Source organism: Symphalangus syndactylus, chromosome 1 (assembly GCF_028878055.3).
Source record: "Symphalangus syndactylus isolate Jambi chromosome 1, NHGRI_mSymSyn1-v2.1_pri, whole genome shotgun sequence".
Classification (NCBI taxonomy): Eukaryota; Metazoa; Chordata; class Mammalia; order Primates; family Hylobatidae; genus Symphalangus; species Symphalangus syndactylus.
Window position 1 is genome coordinate 30,453,858 of NC_072423.2, and position 19,281 is coordinate 30,473,138.

Here is a 19,281-nt window from a genome sequence, read left to right on the forward strand (position 1 = left end):
TTTTCAAGTTTTTCACTGTGCCCAGTTGAAATTAATTATAAACTATACATCTATTTGCATATTAATTATGAAAACATACCATGGAATATATTTAGGATGAAGTACAGCAAAAAAAGATAGTAATTTATGACTACTGTGTACCAAATCAAATGAAATACCCAACTAAGAGTATTTTCCAAAAACAGGCTTTAAAATATATCTTTCTTCAATGCTATAGGAATTCAATCCATTCAAATCCACAAACAACAAGCCCATTTGCTAATTTCTTGATTTCAGATTGTTTGGGACTGTATCTCCTTGAATTATGATGGGAAACCAATTCCAAAATCAATCTGAATTTTTAAAATTTTTTAATGATAACCATAATCATGGTCAAATCTGTTCTATGGATGTGGCTCCACAAATATGGGCCAGAAAATATGAATCTAAAAATTGAATCCATAGTTAAATAAGTTGTGCATATGCTTGGTTTTAAAAAAATGAATTCTTTTATCGCATATTACCTTTGATGTGCCATACATTATTTTAAGTATTATGCAAAGTGTTTCACAAGTTTCTCTGACCAAGGAACACTTTTTCACAGAGCATCGTCCTGGACCAGTGTTCTTTGGGAAATCCTGGGTCTGATGACTTGCCATTGCTGCCATATGTCTCCATTCTCTGGTTTCTTCTTGGCTTCCTAGGTTCTGCCACTGTGGCCATCACCTGGAATTGGAGAAAGGCAAATGGAACAGACCAACTCAGAATTACAGTCCTCGTTTATTTCATCAGAGGCTGGCCTGTACTTACATTAGCCCTTTCTGGCTAGAGCTTCATGTCTCACCCACTGTCTGTTCACTTCTGACCTGAAACAATGGGACTGCAAAAGAGAGAAGGAAAAATATCTGGTGGTCAGGCTAACTCTGTGTACCCCATTATGAAGATGTTTTCCATAGGAGTTCATTGTCACAGGTGAAATTTAGGAGCCATAGCCAAAGATTTCTTAAGCCTTTCTTCCAATCAGTGTACCACAGCTATTTGATATGTCAGTCTCAGCAGCTGAGTTCTGGGAAGATTCATCCCCTTCATGAGCAAAGGGAGAATGGAAAGGGGAAAAGTCCAACCCAAAGAGGGGAAAATAAAGGAGAGAGGGATATAACATTTTTTAAGCTTCTGTTATGTAACCAGTACAGTGCCAGGTGCTTTGTATACCAATTTCAGTTCCAATCCCCATATTAGGATTGAATTTTAAAAGGCTACAGAAGTTAAGAAAAAGAGAGAAGAAGAAAGGATGATGGGGAAGCTAAATGAATATTTCTGTCTCAAGGAAAGAGCTACGACACCTCTTCCAGAATTCCACCTGGGCCTTTATCTGTCCCTTCCTACTGGGACAGCAACTTCTCCCTTCATTCATATTCCAACCTCTTTTCTCCACTTGTTTCTTTCCCTCTTGCACACTAAAAATCTGACTCTTTATCAACCCACCACCACCTATGTCTCTTCTTTATTCACATTAAAACACCCTCATGCCCCTAGGTTTCCACTGCCTTTTACACTTAACTCTCTGCAATCTGAATTTGGCTCCACCATGCCGTACCCAGTTTAACCAGTGGGATCATCCATAACCTTTCAATAGCCAAATCTTAAGGAAAATATTGAGTTCTCCTCTTACTTGAAGGCTGTGTCACAACTTGCATTCTTGATACTTTCTTCTCTCCTGATTTATTACAACTGCTCCTTTGTATTTCTCTTAACTCTTTGATTCTTTCTGAGTCTTCTTGCCTGGTTTATCTTCCTCCTCCTCCTCCCTTTAAACGTTGGTGCCTCCAGAATTCCTGTTCTTATCCCTCTTCTTATTTTACATACTCTCTTTGGCTTATCTCATCCACTATTCTCTCTCTAATCTTCTAATCATTATGAGTTCCTGTTCTACAAATGTTGATGCCTCCTGGGTTCTGTCTTACATTTTCACATGTTTGCTGGACACTGCCATGAGGAAGTTCCCAAAGCAAACCCATTTTATTTCCCCTCAATTTTTTCCTCCTTCAAGAATCCTGTCCTGAATGGCACTTTATTTGCCCAGTTACCTAAATCAGAAACCCACAAGTCCTCCCCAACTCCAATTCAGCTTTCAACTGCCTCTCCTCTCCCAAGCAAATCTGATCTTATCATTAACACACAGGCTTTAAACACATCCAGGGCTTCTCCATTGCTTGCAGTTTAAAAAGCAGATGTCTTGTATGGCACTCAAAGCTCTTTAAAAACTGGCTCTAACCTATGTTTTCAGTCTCGTCGCCCATCACTCTCATTCCCAGATTCTCATCATGACTTGCATAACTTAAATCATCCTTCACTGCTGGTAGCTCCCTAAATATTCTGGATTTTCATTCATCTTGATGCATTTCCTGAGGATTGCTTTCTTGAACATGACCTTTTTATGTGTATTCTTCAAGATCTACCTCCTCTCGGAGAAACTCTCCCAGTCTTCTCCTTTCTGTTGTCCCGAGTCATGGGTCGCTCTGAGTTCTTTCTGAACCATTATAGGGAATTCTAGTGTAGGGCTTCTTACATTGAATTGGAATTATTTGTCCAAGTGTCAGCCTTCTCAACTGGACAGTAGACATTCTTTCCTCTGCTCCTTTCTGGCCTCCAGCACAGGCTGACACAGTGCCTAGTTACATGCATCATCAATTGAAACCTCTCCCTTAACCCTGGTTGTCTCAAGTGTCACTGATGTCCAAATAATATAGGTGTATCTCTCTCTTTGTACCTCTTCTGCCTCACCTCATTACTGCTTCTCCTTTGCAGTTAGCAGATATAAAATGTGGGTAACTTGCATAATTTCTCTATGCTTCACTTCCTTTATCATTAAATGAGAAGAGTAACAGAACAGAACTCAACCCAGGGACTTCTTACAACAAGGATTCAATGAGAAAATGCATGCACCATTTTAGCGCAGTGCCTGAGTTATAATATATGCTCCATAAATATTAGCTGTTGGTGTTGCTACTACATAAGGAAGATTTTTTTACAATTCAGTGTTTTGATGTAGCCTACAGCAAATTAAAAGCTATCCTTACTCATGTTTTGTTTTACCCTTTTTTCTATTGCCTTTATTGGTTTTGTATTGACAATACCACTTAGCACAGAAATTTCATTTTAGATTTCATTCATGTGCATTGGTCATTTTGTCTACCCAGTATTTCTACATCTTTTCTTTGGTATGAGCATTCTAGCTGTCTTTTGAGAAATTACTATCCCTACGTTTTATGTGGTCCTCCTAATGGACTTGTCAATCACAGTGTCCTGCTAGCTACATCTTCCATTCACAAAGTAGGGACATGACATGGCCTAAGCCAGGATAATCTCTATTCTAGAATTTTGTCACAGGACCAAATCTACTGATACTAACTCACTCATGGTCAATATTATACGTATCTCAGAAGCGATTTTAGCTCTCTATGTTCCGTTGCTTGACTCTTACTTTAATTGTGGGAGTTTTAAGTTCACTGTCTTTCTAACAAGTTAATTCTTTCCCTTAAATTGGGCCATATTGTTATTCTATGGCTTTCAACAAAGTAACCGTAGCAGATAAAACATTGCTCAGCTGCATCAACACTGAATGAACAACTATCTTTTGTGCAAGTGAGAATTGGAAGGTAGAAGGTAATTCAATAAAGCATGAGACATAGTTCTGGTTTAAAAGAGATTGCAATTCAAATAGAAAGAAAAAACAAATATGGATAGAAATAAATTAATTCAGGAACAACTAAATGATAAATAGTGGACAATTAAGTATTAGGTTAAATCATATGCAATTTCTCTTTTCATAAGTTAAAAAAACTATTGGCAATTTCATGTGGGTTAGTGTAATTGAATTCTAATGGAACATAAGAAAAGAAGGGAAAAACAGAAACAAAAACAAGATGAGCACTCTACAATGGGAAAAGCTCCATGTAGGAGGTGAAACTTGAGCTGGACCTAAACGTGTGGACAGATTTTGAAGAAAAGGAAAAGGACTTAGTTGGAAGGAAGAAGTGAATTAGGAAAGGCATAGAGATGGAAAAAAAACATTCACCTTGAGGATCAAAAAGGAGCTCAGCTTGATGTCAGAAAAGGACATGTTTGGGAGATCAGTAGAAAGCATGCAGGGAGAATTGCATGAATAGCTGTAGTAGACAGAATAATGGCCCGTAAAGGAGTCTGTGTCCTAATCTCCAAGATCTATGAATATGTTAGGATACAAGACAAAGAGGAATTAAGGTTGCAGATGGAATTAAGATTGCTAACCAAATGACCTTAAAATAGAGGGATTATCCTAGTTTATGCTGTTGGGCCCAGTGTGTTACAAGGGTTCTATAAGCAGAAGAGGAGTCAAAAGAGAAGTTTGCAGCAACATGCTTTGAAGCTTTGCTTTGCAGCTCTGGCTTTGAGGATGGAGGAACGGCACCACAAAATGAGAAATGTGAGCAGCTTCTAAAATAGGAACACGGCAGGAAATGGATTCTTCCTTCCCTGTAGCCTCTGTAGGGAACACCTCTCTGCCCAAACCTTGATTTTAGCCCAGGGAGATCCGTGTTTGACTTCATACCTATAGAACTGTAAGATACTTACTGTGTGTTGTTTTGAGCAACTAAGCTTTTGACAATGTCTTACTGCAGCAACAGAAAACAAATATAATGCTATTTAAAACAAGTAATAAAAAAAAATAAGATATGGCTACTGACCAGTCAGAATGAATGCCCAACCAAACAAAAGTACCTGCTGAACATCAGCTCAGAGTAGATGGGATATAGCCACGTTACAGAGGGCTTTGAATTCGATTCCATGGATAACATGTCATCTATTGAGATGTTAGGTATGAATGTATTCTGGTAAAAACAATAAGATCAATGGATATTATCAGTGGCCTCTCTAACACATCTCTGTCCACACTGGAGTAAATTTTCATTTAAAAGTTGCTTGGTTTAAACATACCAGCATTTTTTAAACTCTGTATGATTCACCTGTGGGACCTGCCAGATTATTTTGTTTGATTATTTATGCTTAAATTATTAATGCAGCAGATAGTGTTGATGTTTATTGCTCATACTAGGCACGGTTCTTTGGCAGTCACTTTTCTCAGCAAGAGAATCAACTAAATGAAAAAAAATTAAAAATTCATAACATTTAAAGCCTTCTTTTTTGTATAAGTTATAAATTAGATGGAAGAATGGAGTTTTTTCCTCTTTCCCCAAAACACGAGATGAAATGGCAGAGATTAGAACATCAACAAGGGACCACTTCTGAGTCTAAAAGTAAAAAAGGATGAGATTACATCAGGAAGTTTTGTGGCTTATTTTGGAGGGTCATCCTAGAAGAAAGGCCAACTTTGTCACTTTTCTTCTTCTTTTCTTATATACAGTCAATAACTCAATCTTTTTTTGTCCAAAACTATTTAATCTTATTTACACCATTACTGGTTAGAAAAATGCCTTCTAAATTAAAAAAAAAAAAAAAAAGCTACTTTTGTGAATGAAACTCTCATACATTGGAAGTTATTTATTCTGTGGGTTCTACGATGTGGTGCATGCATTCCCGTATGTTTGACTATTAAAAGCAAAGCCACATGGTATAAGAGATAGGGCATGGGCTTTAGAATCCAGTGGAGGGGTTTCAAATCTCAGCTCTTTCATTTACCAGCCATGCTGTTGGAGCATGTTAGTTGAAAGTGTCCTATCTATAAAATCAGGATTAAAAAAGGCCTCAGCAGGCTATTAAGAATAAAGCTCACACATATATAGCTTACTATGTGCCAAGTACTATTCTACTTTTTACACCTATTAGCTCATTTAATTCTCACAACAACACTATGTGCTTGATCCTATTTTACAAATGAGGAAACCAAGCCTTAGAGAGATTTCTTATAATTTGCTTAAAGTCTCACGGCTAGTAAGTGGCAGAACTGGGATCTGAACCCAGGCAGTCTGACCCCAAAGTCTATGATCTTAACTGTTTAGTCTAATTACTGGTTTCCTTCCTCATTTCTTATCTGAAGGATTATACAGGCAATATTCAGCTTAAAAATAGGTTCTATTTTAAAATTCCCTTTGAAATTGTTGATTTGCCACTTTGAATTTATTTTATCCCAAAATTGTGCTACCAAAACAATAAATCTATTCCAGGTTATTAACAAAAAACAAACATATAAATAAAAATCAAACCTTTCATGGAAATAAAATATTATATATTTGTAATGCTAAAGAAGAAAAGTACCATAGAAGATAGTATAAATGACACCATGAAGACGATTGAACATTTCTAGCCCTCAGTTATCTTATTTGTGAAAGATCCTAGCTGTCCCTAAGATCCGAATTAGATGAGAATAAGGAAGTAAATGGAAATTGTGGTGGGAAATCTGAAGGGGGAGTTTAGGGTACATGAATACACTTGGAATTTGATGATATGGGCTTTTATTTTGTTTAATTTCCCTTCAAAATGTATAAATTCCTTTCTCTTGATATAGATTCACCACCAGCACTACTCTAATTACTTTTCTTCCTGAGAAAGAGAAGGAGAGGGAAAGCAAGGAAGAGGAAGAGAAAGAGAAATGGATAAAAACATGGTCAAGTAGAAGAGTCTGTGATGAGTTGAGGAACAAGAAAAGATGGAGGTGGTAGTTGGAGAAATTGAGGATACACATGAACCAGTGTCTTAGGGGACCAAATAGCTGCTGAACTTGGCCTTCATAGTAGTAGTGATGGCAGTGATGATGATTTCAAGAACTATGAGGTATGAGGGCTGCTTTGAATGAACTGGGGGACTTATTGGAAGACAATGACAAGTTCAAGGCTTTAAACTCTCTGCTCAAATTATAGTAAGAGAACTAGAAAGCTTTTGCTATGGTGGCTCCTAAAGATTCTCTTCCTATAACCATAGAGCTGACCTAAAGCGACCTCTCCTTCTCTTTCTCAAGAAGAAAAATAGTTAGAGTAGTGCTGGTGGTGAATCTATATAAAGTAAGAGGGAAGTGAGAGTAAGAGGGAAGTGAAGTAAGACAGTATAAATGGCACCAAAAAGACGATTGAATATTTGCAAATCCAGACTCTGTTAAGTGCATCCATATCAAGAAATTCAATTCAATCCAATGTTACATTCCATCATCTAATTCTTAGAAGTCATTCCCACACACATGCTAGGCTTCTATCATTATAAATTAACAAAATTTTACTTGTTTTTGTTTAGTGGAAGCAAGCTCTTCCCAGATCAGACTTTGTACCCCTGGCACTTGCTAAGAAACGATCCTGGTTATAGGTCTAGAGATAGTAAGCAGTAGTTGGGGTAAGTTTTAAGGAGAATAGGCATTCTCTTGCAAGGCAGCTGCCCCAAGTGAGGTTATTACAGGGTCTTCAAGCAAAGGGAAACTAGTTTTCTCGAACTGAGGGGAATGAGCTGCTTCTACTGGGAAGGGAGGCTCATAGCCATTTGGGGATTCAAGATTCTCAGCTTTGACTCAATTAGTCCAGATGCCACATCCAAAGAGTCAAGGTCCCACTTCTCCCCAGTCAATACCCTAAATTTCACATAAGAAGGTTGGTGAGTCTGTGTGACTTTGCAATCCACATAATAAGAATCTGAGTTTGATTCTCAATTAGGTCAGCTCTATGGTTATAGGAAGAGAATCTTTAGGAACTGCCATAGCAAAAGCTTTATAGTTCTCTTACTATAATTTGAGCAGACAGTTTAAAGCCTTGAACTTGTCATTGTCCTCCAATAAGTCCCCCAGTTCATTCAAAGCAGCCCTCATACCTCATAGTTCTTGAAATCATCATCACTGCCATCACTACTACCATGAAGGCCAAGTTCAGCAGCTATTTGGTCCCCTAAGACACTGGTTCAATTGGCACTTTATCACAATTAGTCATAATTAGTCAAGATGCCACTGCATGCCATAAAATACTACTATTTCATTTCCATTAGCAGTGTGCAACATTGCACTAAAGCCCGGGGATTTAAACCAATCCCATAACTCTATTTGGAGGACCTCTCTTCTGTGACTTCTCCTGATATAAGTACTGTACATTCAGGGTCCATGAGAGAAATAAAACCACATTGGGAATTTCAACTGGGAAATTTAATGGAGGAATTTAGAAAATTCCAGAACAAAAAGGCAATCCAGCCAGAGATCTGGTAGTTCAAAGGAGGGGCCAAATAGAGAATGGGATGCAGACCTTTGAGGCAGAGAAAGTACCTGGATGCTGCAGTTCCTTGACGGGGTATGAGGAAGCTGGTTCTTTGTGCTAGAAGGAGTGGGAGATGCCATTCGCAGAATAATGCTATTGGAACAGCTTAGACCTTAAAGGAAGTAGTCTCTTTTCTTCTCCTGGCTTTATTTCTCTAGTATTTTCTATTGGCAGAACCTAACTGGAAATAAAGGAAAAATAGTTTTCAGAGTCCTGGTTGCAGTATCACAGAACAGATCATAGAAGGCCAGGTATGGAATGAGAGACAGTAACTAAATCACTGCACAATGAGTGAGGGGTGAAGGAGTTGGCAGTTACATGTAAGGAGCATGTGTGGCCAAACCATTCACACAGTGCCTATATGTATGTAACTATAGCCATGGACTAAGATAATCAAACCATTAACCAAACCAGTGTAGCCAAATTGGTTTAAAAGTTTATTTGTACCAAACTGATAAATTTTTTTTCTTAATTTGACACTGTTTTGGAGATGTTGCACATCAAGCTTTTAGCTAGCCGTGTGTACAAAATCTTCCAGCCTAGTATAAGATGAAGAAAATATCTGCTGCCATGATTCCCCATGGACAACTGATAGATACCATGAGCAACAGGACTTGGATTTCTGAACCTTTGCTCTGTGGCAAAACCATAAAAATACCCCCATGTGAACCGGAAATATCTTAGGCTAATCCACTTTATCAGTGTAAACCTGAATCTGAGTCTAGTGTGAAGTACAGTGACAACTTAAACTGTGTTGTTAAATAAAATATCTGACATAAATGTATAGATGAATGAATAATTTAGAAAGTGAATATCTGATCCATTTTTGTTACAGATTTCAGGTGAATCCAGATTTGGAGCTTGAATGACTCAAATGCTTTGCCTACATTGATCCTACATTCAGGCTGCTTACATATCTCTTGGCTTCTCTGAGAACCAGATTGTCACCACTTAAAGGTCTGTTGGAATTTTCACAAAACCTTCTCAACTGATTTCTTCTTCATGGGAAAGTAAAAGCAATGAAAATGCCTTCAAGTTAACCAGGTCTTATTAGGTACAAATTGTTGCAAGGAAAGTGAGGTGGGATGGAAGTGGAAGGTTGTTCTGAAATCATCTTACAAATGTCAGCATTCAAGACCTGAATAATCCAAGATAACAAGAGCAGATCAATGATCTCTATAGAGAATGCTCTACAAAGGATTTGGAAGGAACAGTAAACCCACAGGGCTTTCAACCCTCTTCCTAAGAACAATGGGGCTCATAGAGTTCACAAGATACAGGAAGAAGCTCCTGGAGATGCCAGACAAAGAAAGAAAGGTGATCTATCAACCTCCACCTGCTTTACAAACTGGCCAAAGACAACCCCTGCTTAGCAGCCTCTTGTGGATGAGGCTAAGCTGAGTGAATGGAGTTGAGTGGAGATGTTCCCACCTTGCAGGGCTTCCTAGAGTGGCTGTTGCTTCCTTCGATGTCACAAATTGGGCAAATCCTCCAACACTAAGGGACCCCAGATTGTGCTCCAGCTTTCAGAGGGAGCCTTTCACAGCAGCTTTCAGCAGTGGGCCGTAATGGTGCCACATGTGTCACTGGGACTAGGATCTGTCCCCTGAGCACTGTGGTCAGAGGCCCAGTGAGTGATGTGGTCTAGGGCTGTGGGTGCTCACTCACATTCTGCTTTGGTCTTGACCACAGCATCAGAAATGATTTGACGCATTGGGTTTGAACATGTTTTGAGTTACTCTGTATTGCATACACATGTAAAACAAATCTGGGAACCCACAAGTGTGTGACCAATTATTTTGCTCCTCTGCAAAGTGTTTATTAAATTTTCAAAAACGAGATGATACAAAGAGGCAAACAACAGAAGCAATCACAAATCCAAAACAGTTTTCAAATCTATAAACAATTTTTGAAAAACATTCAAGTAACTTTCCAACTGTGTTGCCAATGCAGTGAGGAAAACAGATCTTTCTTAAGGTTCGGGAAATTTTCAAGTGTGTCAGAGTGACCCGCACACATCTGTTGGGATGTTCTGAGTGGCAGTGAATTCACGGAGAAGCTCTTGCTCCAGATTTTCAGGATACAAAAGCATCAAAAGCAAGGCCTTGCATCTTGGTGCCCTTTAGTGACTCTAGGTCTCTCAAGATTGGAAGCCCAGAGACCTTGGTCCAAGACCAACTTCTGTGCCTAGTCATATAAAAGATATTGGACAAACCACATTGAGCCCTAGCCCTTTATCTATAAAAAGAAATGCTTTGTCAAACCATTAGCAGTGACTCATTAAGAGGTTTTAAAGACAATTTAGTGGGTCATACCAATATTTTAGAAGAAAACGAAACAGAATCAAACCAAAGAGAAAATATCAGAGTGTATTACAGGTAGCGAAAAGTAGGCCTTGTTTTAGGAAATTTCTGTTTCAATACATGTGTGTATTGAAATTGTTTTGTTCCTCTATAACATGCTTATTAACTTTTAAAAATGAAAAAACATACAGAGGTAAATGTCAGAAGCAATCACAAACAAGCCTCAGTTTTTAACAATTTCTGAAAAACATTAACTTTCCATTTTACTGGCAAGTAATATATTTTTCTGTACTAGGTTATACAATAAAGTGTTTTTCTTAATAAAGATTTTGGTCAAGAGGTTTAAAAAACACCCCTCTTAAGTTTCTGTCCAGCTCTAATATTCTATGATTCCCAAAGATAGAAGGGACCTGCTCACTGCGCCGTAATAATAATACTCTCATGTAACATTTTTTAGCACTTACTACGTTTCCAGGCACCGTGTCAATTGCTTTCCATGCATCATCTCATTGAACACTCCCAACAACCCTATGTGTTAGGTAATCATGATGCTGTTTTACAAGGACTGAGGAAATTAAGCAATCTTGGAGACGTTCAGAACATATAGTTAGCAGGAGAGCCAAGATTTGAAACTTACAGGCTGACTCCCAAGTCTTTAATTTTTCTTATGATTTGCTGCCAAACATGTGAGATTCTGAGCATCAGTTAGTAACTGGGCCTCTGGTACAGATGGGCGCAGGTCTTTTGCCTGAATTTCCATGTGAAGGAGGATGACCAATCATTTCCCTTCCTCTTGACTAGGGGAAGGTGCATTGTACATTTCAAAAGCCTGCCTAGCCCGGGGAGATAAGGGGGTCGCTTTATCTCTTTGCATTTCATTTTACTCATCTGTAAATCAAATTTCCCTCAGTGTCTTCCAGAGTCTTCATGAGTATCAGAGAAGGCATAATCCATACACGTGGCTTCATTTAAAATGAAAATATCAAGGAGTGTCATTTTCACAAGTATCCGCACACTCTCTGAGGCTGAGAAGAAGAGTGTAGCTACGCACACTGCAGTGAGAAGAAAACTTCAGCTCGATTGGAGGATGTAAAGGTACAAGTAAGGTTTCAGCAGAAGCACTCATGAACCCCACATGAAGTCTTTCTTTTTTCCTAGCTCATACCCCCATTAACGCATGGATGCTGGCTTAACTTTACCAGGAGTCAGAATAGGCTTCTGTGTGTATTCTTGACTAGAAGTAAAACAAATATTTTCTTTCTAAAGTTATTGAGTCCCATTGATCTATATGAAATTTCACCATTAGTCATTCCTTTTGCTTGAAGGCTTTGGGTCTGCAGAAATTCCTGATTAAAAATTAAACCTTTCTATGGTTCGCGAGCAAAGTAGTTAATCGCCTAAATGACGATTAGGTCATTCTATAATCGAATAAAATTCCAAGGATACACAAACAATAAGTTCAATTGGGAGCCATGGGTAAGATTCACAGTGTACGGCATGATCTGGAGAGACAGGCTTGGTTGGGGGTCTAAGTAAAGCATGAAATGCAGTGGGGAGGGTGACAGAAAAGCATCGAAGACAACTCTTAGCCACTTGTAAAATTTTGCAAGAGGTTGCAATACTCCAGAATAATCACAATCTTTTCATAAAGTGCTTCCCAGTTTATAACATGTTATTCTATTTAACACTCCCAGCATCCCTTGGGGTAGATATTTCTGGAAGAGGAAACTAAGGAGAGAAGGGATGTGACTGGCCCGAGGTCACCCACTGTGAAATGGCAGGTCATACAACTCCTGAGCCCTTCTGAATCAACCACACTTTCTTCCCAGGCAGATGGGCTCATTCTCAGTGCCCAGATCTGAGTTCAACCATTCTCTCTCTGGAAAAAGACATCTCATGCCACTTTTGACACATGTCAGGGAACACAGAGATACATCAAAGAATATAGGATTCTGGCTTTAATGCCTACGAGTGAAATAAAAGACTGGAGATGTGGCTGCGTGTGGTACAGACACACACACCACAATACACACACAGCACACATACAGGATCATTGGGAAGAGTGTCTGTTCTAGGTTCATAATTCAACCAAAATGTATCAGTGATTAAAGCAATTGAGCTTTGCTCCCATCTCTGATTTCGCCTTGACTTTCAGTCCTCTGCTTCTTTCTCCTTTTCTCCCCGCCCACTTTTTAGTGGCCTTTGTTCTTCGTTCCTGAGCCATCTGGTTGCAAAGTATGGTAGGAGCACAGTGCAGCAGGCACATGAAAAAGCAGTACAAAAAAAAAAAATAGTAGGAGTGAAAACAAAAGACATGAAGATCCTGAATTTTTAATTTCTCTTTTGAGATTGAAATATCACTGCTCCTAGTTCTGATGCAAAGTTGAAAAGAGTGCACTGGGTCTTCAAATGGCTGATTGACAAGGAGAAAGAGGAAAGCATGCCCCAGGACAGCCTGGGGTTCAAGGCTGGGCTCAGGCATGCCTGGTCAAGCCATGCAAGTTGTCTCTGGACTTGAACCACGTATCAGAGGAGCTATTTGAGGAGCCACATCAGCACACCTGCTTCTGTGGGCCCCCAGGCTGTGGTGCTCAGCCCTTGCACCATGAACCTTTTTTTTTCCAGAAGCCAAAGCTTTGAGCATCTCCTCCCATATAGAGAGTGTATATGTTTACGTCCATGTCTTTCGCCATGTGAACGCATGCAACCACCACCTCAAATATCATAAATCCTCTCTCTCCCCCTTTCTGTCTGCCTGTTTATCTACAATCTGTCTATTTAAATTCTTTTTAAACAAGAAGGGAATATCTTTATGCCTGTTTGTAGGGATATTCTACATCCATCTGTTATTTACATCATTCGTTTTCCTGAGGTGTCTCCAACAAATCCTGGCTGGATGCACTGTATGTGTTATTAATAAAACAGCTGTAAAAATATTAACTGTACGGCCTAATTGTCAGCCCTGATTGGGAGCCAAGTTTATCCCCGGACGGATGCGGAGACTCAGAATTTGGGCTTCCATCCAGATCTGACCCTTGCAGCTCACTTTACATTTGATTCTTTGACCATTTAAGCTGTTCTGGCTTCTTTTTCCTCCCAGGGATCTGTGCACATCCGGCCTCCTGGCCTCCTGGCTCCTTCAGGTGGCACTGGTCCAGCTTCCTGAATGTTCATGGCCAGGCCTCTCTCCTCCTCCCCCTACCTTTGTTAAACTTAACAGCCATATGCTATAGAATCACCTTCCAGTAACTTAAAAGATGAGTAGAAATATTGTCAGCATTGCCTCTCTCTGCACACTAGTAGGAAATAGCATTTGGAGAGTCTGCATTGGAAAACACATCTCTATTAAAAGCATTGGGTTAGGATACCAGAAAACCCAGAGTGATTGGCTGCAAAGTGATACTTCCTTAGTATCTGGAATCAGATCAATCTTTCAGCCAAACCTTCTGGATAGGGAAGATAAATGAAGAGGTGATAATACATTTTATTTTTAATGAAGTGCCCAAAATAAACCAAATGAGGGCAGAAGTTGGCAAATGAGGCATTTTTTTACTGTGCCCTCCTTGGGATAGTTGGATTAACCCTGATTGGCTTATACCTAAGTGAGGCTGAAGAGTTTACTGTGGGCAAGACTGGGAGGACAGACATTGCATAGAAAAAAACTTGATTTTGCCAGTATCCAGAAAGCCTTGGCGTCGTCTGCATCTAATTCTTAGGTGATTTCATAGAAGAACATCCTTAGGTAGGGTGGTATGATGGTTTGCTTCATTGCATATGAAATACATAAATTATCTGCCAACATTTCATAGGCCAAAACATTGACACCATTCAAGCTCATAGTCCCAGTAACATTTAACATGGCTGTGATTAGCTGTCAAAAAGTTGGATAAGATTTGATGCTTTATGTTTTTTTTTTTTTTCTCTATTTGGACTTTCTTTATGATTGCAATATTCCACTCCAGTGAAGGGTTTTGGAAATTTTATAGGATTGGCCTTTGATTTTGCTTATTTTTTTAGGAAGATTCCAAGCAGGCTCTCCTGCCATAGAAGATTACCTCTCATATTCTCTTAACCTCACATTTTCCAGGCCATCCCTGCAAATGTTTCCAAAAAGACTGCTTGTCCTGGGGTCACCATTCCAATTCTCATAACCATTAGTACTGACAATCTGGTAGGACACTAATGGCTTGTTTGACTTTCATATTTTTAAATAATCACTTGTAAGGGGAACCCATATTTTTGTCTCTAACAGAGGTGATGAAAATTTAAAAAGAGAAACCAAAAACTTCAAATTACCAGACCTTAAAAGAAACTGCAGCAGGATGTCAATGAAATCACCAAATACACTGCTGGAGAGCTGACCTCAACAGAAAATTTAACACTCCACTATCTTGCTTGAAAAATACAGATTTTTTTATACATGGTCAATTGCCTTCCAAAAATGTCTGCATTGTAAAATGTTTTTGTCTAACAATTGGACTAGATTAAAATGACTTCATGGAGACAAACTGTTTTTAGCCTTGAAAGAACTAGTAATTATTAGATGTTTCAATGGAAGCTACCTCTTTTTCCCACCTTTGTTTACCATATAGTTACCTGAGTTTAAATGTGTTGGTGTTTCCTGACCCATATCTTATAAATGTATGACAAATTAAATGTCTTTTCAATGAAGCAAAAGGAAAATATTTAATAGAAATCTTAACTTTCATGAGAGCAAGAACTTGCTTTATCTACCATATGTGTCTCCCATAGTGCTTAACAGACAGCTGTTTGCCAATAGAGCTTAATATTCATTGACTAATAACCAAGTTAATCAAATTCTCTACTTGGCATAAGAGGGAGGTCTAAGTTTCTTCCTGCTTTAAGCTTCTATATTACACTCTTAAATGGTAAAAAGACTTTTAGCAATTCTTTATTTTATTTAGATGTTAAACAGTGTTTGTTGAGTATTTTCTATGGTGCTTAGCACAGTGGTAGGCACCAGGATGAATTCATAAATAAATGTGAGACCTGCCTCCCACTAATAAAAATTGTATAATTTGTTTGTGGAGCCAGGATATCACATAGCAGAGGCATTGTAAAATCTGGAGTAGAATGGTAGTAACTGCATATAGGCAGATAGGGCATTCAATTTCAAGGAAAAAGGGCTGTGGGATTAGTTACAACACAAAACTTCATATGAAAGACAATGGAGGAGCTGGATCATATAGAAAGCAGAAAATGGGGAAAAAATAAGCAGTTTAAGATTGAAGACTTGGTAGACCCAACGTATACGTTGCTGAACTTCTTGTCCTAAAGCCTAAATAACAATAACAGATGGAGACTAACTGGTGAGCTCAAAGTTTGGTGATAATTCAAGCTTTTCTTACAATCAGTGTTTATGATGTGAAAAAAAGTCTGCACTCAAGTGTCTGGTATGCATTAATAAGTTACTGAATATGTTTAAGATGGAACAAACTTTATGTCATTGTTAATGTCCATTAAAATGTGGCATTCCAAGAAGGTGAGAAGTTAATTTTTGGTGATGGCTTCTGGAGATAGACGGAATGAATAGTCCTGAGGGTATTCAATTACCAGAGAGAAGGCTACTGAGGAGATAAGTTTAACTCCCAGGATTCTGGAAATCTCAAGTAAAAAAACTTTTAAAATGACGAATTCAGGAAATATTTACTATTTCAAACAAAACACTGACTTTTCATTACTTTTGCCTGGCAGAGAAGTGGAATTATTGATCTCAGAGAAGATAGCTTTTTGTTTAGGAAAATACTGTGATGCGCTTTTTTTTTTTTTTTTTTTTTTTTTTTTTTTTTTTTTTTGTAAACGATGCCCTTGCTATCTTAAAAGATAGGATGAAAAAAATGAGAGAGAGAGAGCTAAGCTGCAGTATATAAAAAATTAACTGGAATATGGGAACTGGTCACTGATGCCTCATTGGTGGTTGGAGAGGGCTGAGCAACTTGGCAAGAAGCTGGCAAGAAGCCTAGAAAGAAAAGACAGCCATGCAGACGTCCAGGTGGAGTGGATAGCTGAGGGGCTTTTAAGAGTAGTGGTGATTAATATTCAGTTGTCAATGTTTCCTATTCTGAGCTGTGCTGAAGCCATTCATTTCTATCTTTAAAGCTTTAGTTAAGATCTGCCCAGAGATAATGTTGGGTGTTGGGAGAGAGTGGACCATTACTTAGCCTGGGTCAAAGCAGTGTAGAAAGAGGATGCTGGTTATGGGAGCTGAGACAGATAATTTAGGGCAGGCTGCCCAATGACCAACCCTGGAGAACAACAGCCTTCCCCTGGGAATCCTCAAAGGTTTCAGGAAGAGTGTGGAGGACATGGGTAGAGGCTTGAGCCATTTCATTTGGATAGTGAAGAAAAGGGAAATAACAGGCTCCTGACATGCAGGTAACTTTTAGCCATGCTGAGACAGCTGGATGAACAGAACGATGACAACATATCTATTCATCCGTCCATCCATCCATCCATCCATCCGTCAGTTGATTCAATCATTCATCATTCAGTAAGTACCAAGAACCTATTATATCTGAATCACCACATTATAAGAAACACAGTTTATTTTGTCCAGATTTTAATTTTAAGTATTAATGTACACACAAAGCACATTAAAGAAATAAAACCCAAAGCTTCCAGGATGAGGTTGACTTTATGTGGGCCTCGGAGAATGACTTACATTTGAATAAGAATCAAATGAGAGATTCCAACATGGATACCCTGGGAAGTCACTCTCCCCAGGCTCTGTCTAAATGGCATAGGGGAGCATAGGGTCCCATCCCAGGATGTACAGTCCTTTGCCATAAGTTAGAGATGAAGCTGGGCCTGGTGTCTGTGCCTGAATATTCCTACAGCTTCTGAGTCCTGTGGACAATGATAGAGGAGACAAACCATGCAGGAAATGTGTCTAGTATAAAATAAAACTAAAAGAATTAAAGGAGGGAAGAATAACATTCATAGCAACTCTTTATATTTAGATGCTATTTTGTAATTTATCATGAAATTTCATGTATAATATCTGATCTATCATCACAACTGCTCTTTGAAGTAGGTATTATTATTATTCTCATCTCTCAGAAGACAAAACTTAAGATCATAGTTTGAGTGATGTGTTCCAAAAACATAAAATTAGACCATGTGAGTAATTCAATAATCAGAGTAATTGTTACTAGTTTTCTCTCAGATCTAAAAATATTCCCTGACTTGTTCATCATTGTAATAGTTTATATTAAAAGTAGAGGGCATATAGTGAAATTTAAACTAATAAAAAATAGAAATAAGGAAAGATTACTGATTAAATCATTCATTCTTCATCTGAATAGCCAATTCCCCATTTTATATGATACAATTCTCAAAAATGTTATGGTCAGGTCATTTTTCTGGGATGCATCACATAAATGAGAAGATACTTTAGAGAGTATTTGGGTGTTGATAAATGCATCTATTGCATACCACCTCTGCTTATTCCTATCCTAACATTATGAACAGTGCTAAAGAAATACTAACTATAGTCTCTGCCCCAAAGAAGCTTCTCATCTTCTATGTAGAAGTTTTCCCCTTTCATGAAAGAACTGTGATGACTTTAACTTCCACCTAAGAGCTCAAACATGGAAATATTTTACCAAGTTAAAAATAAGCAATTTCTAACATTCATTAATTACACCAGCACGAGTTATCAAGAAAAAAAGTAATTGGCGTAAGCATTTTCTTTCCCTACTCCCATTCTGGGTAGAAGAAGTTAGCATTGTATCTCTAAATGTCCAAGTTGTCCTTACTCCCATGTCTGTAGGGGAAATGGAAACTTCCTTTCATGACTTTATCCTTCTCATCCCACTCTCCTTCGGACCTTGAGTGTCATTAAGTTGGGTAAGGAGAGGCAGAACTTTGGCGATTTGGGGGTGAAGACGTAGGAACAACTGGATCCACCAGAAAGAGAGAGATTCCTTAGAATTCCTCCAGCACAGAGAAGCCATAGACTTTCCAGCAATGGGCCACATTGTGGGCCACACTCCAGTGAGGAACTGCTATGGAGTGCTGGGAGGGAGACACTGGACACATGCACAGCACTGACCTTGAAGGCAGCAATGAGTTTCCCAATGGGCATGACTATAGCCAGTTTTGTTGACGGCTGAGAAGAACCCCTCTGCAGCCTCCTGGAGCAGCCGACTGAGTGTTGCTGGAATACCAGCACTTGACTAAAGGGACAACAGAAATAATGGTGACTCTAAGGAAGGAAATGTCCCTTAATTTTTCTCCCAGCACACACACAAAATCAATATCTTTTTAAAGGGTTAATGAAACTAGTTTCACTAGTCAGATATGTGGGTGCACAGGGCAAATTTAATTTAATAAGGACTAGAAACTCCACGTGTGCCATTCCCTGCCCTTAAGTGTTGTGAGGTAGAAGTCACCTACATTTACAGGCAGCTGATCCTCATGAATCAGGGATTTCCTATTTGGGGATTTGCCTACTAGCTAAAATTTATTTCTAATCCCAAAATCAATACCAGAAGTACTTTTGCAATTACTCATGAACATGGTCAGAGCAGTGAAAAATTTGAATTCTCACACTCACGTTTCTAGCTGAATCAAATAAGGTGACACTCCCCCTTCTTGTTTCAGCTTTTTTATTGCAAACATGTGTCCTTTACATGGTCTATTTAGTGCCACAATTTTTACAATTTTCTGCTTCCTGTTGATGATTTTGCTGTTTAAAATGGCCCCCAAGCATACAGCTGAAGTGCTGTGCAGTGTTTCTATGTGCAAGAAGGCTG

General features: G+C 38.7%; 2 long non-coding RNA genes and 1 other non-coding gene across 4 annotated transcripts in view; 2 read left to right on the forward strand and 1 right to left on the reverse strand.

The window, feature by feature from the left end:
- Nucleotides 1-464: 464 nt before the first annotated feature.
- LOC129492860 (uncharacterized) overlaps nucleotides 465-19,281 on the reverse strand; it is a 48,093-nt gene continuing 29,276 nt past the window's right edge. Inside the window, exons 3-4 of the long non-coding RNA XR_008660983.1 lie at nucleotides 8,210-8,378; nucleotides 465-705 (exon numbers count right to left, since the gene is read on the reverse strand). This is a non-coding gene — a long non-coding RNA (uncharacterized lncRNA). The remainder of the gene's footprint in view (nucleotides 706-8,209; nucleotides 8,379-19,281) is intronic.
- The window catches only part of LOC129492851 (uncharacterized), a 44,748-nt gene continuing 34,509 nt past the window's right edge, over nucleotides 9,043-19,281 (forward strand). The window contains exons 1-2 of one of the 2 annotated variants that reach the window (XR_008660971.2): nucleotides 9,043-9,158; nucleotides 11,415-11,599. This is a non-coding gene — a long non-coding RNA (uncharacterized lncRNA). Of the gene's footprint in view, nucleotides 9,159-11,414; nucleotides 11,600-19,281 lie in introns of those variants that run through there. The other variant, XR_010114763.1, reaches the window with a different exon arrangement.
- Nucleotides 17,214-17,414, forward strand: LOC129461461 (small nucleolar RNA SNORA73 family). The gene has a single exon (XR_008650559.1). It is a non-coding gene; the product is annotated as a small nucleolar RNA SNORA73 family (small nucleolar RNA).